Source organism: Lepisma saccharinum, chromosome 2 (assembly GCF_977018435.1).
Source record: "Lepisma saccharinum chromosome 2, izLepSacc3.1, whole genome shotgun sequence".
Taxonomy (NCBI): domain Eukaryota; kingdom Metazoa; phylum Arthropoda; class Insecta; order Zygentoma; family Lepismatidae; genus Lepisma; species Lepisma saccharinum.
The window spans coordinates 55,753,998-55,754,483 of record NC_139230.1 but is presented as its reverse complement, the minus strand read 5'-3'; positions in this window follow the sequence as shown (position 1 = coordinate 55,754,483).

Genomic DNA, 486 nt, shown 5'->3' with positions numbered 1-486 from the left:
CTTTGCCAGAATCTTGTCACCATTTGGTATGCTCTTTCCGTAGTTTCTTAACACATTTCAGTTTTTTGCCTTTGTTCCTATTCATTTCCATATGCAATTCAATTTCACTGTTATTTTGATCATCAGAAAGCTTGTATTCACTTCCATCAGGTGAGAGACCTGATAAAACTGAACATTTACTTGGTAACACAGCCACCATTGTAACAAATTTAACCCTGTTCTGTTAATCCCTCATTTTCTGTAATTTTCTTACACTTTGCATGCAATTTAAAAATTAAATATGACCAGTAGATTATGTACTGCTTATCTCATGTATATTTTTTATACTATTTATTTTTTATAAAGTAAAATAAATGATTCACAATAAAAAAAAGTTAATATAATTAATTGATTATATAAGGGGGAAAATTGAAAACTTGAATATTCTTGGCAACATTTTCAAAATTTAACCTTAATGCACAGACTGAAGAAGTGCCCCCCCCCCCC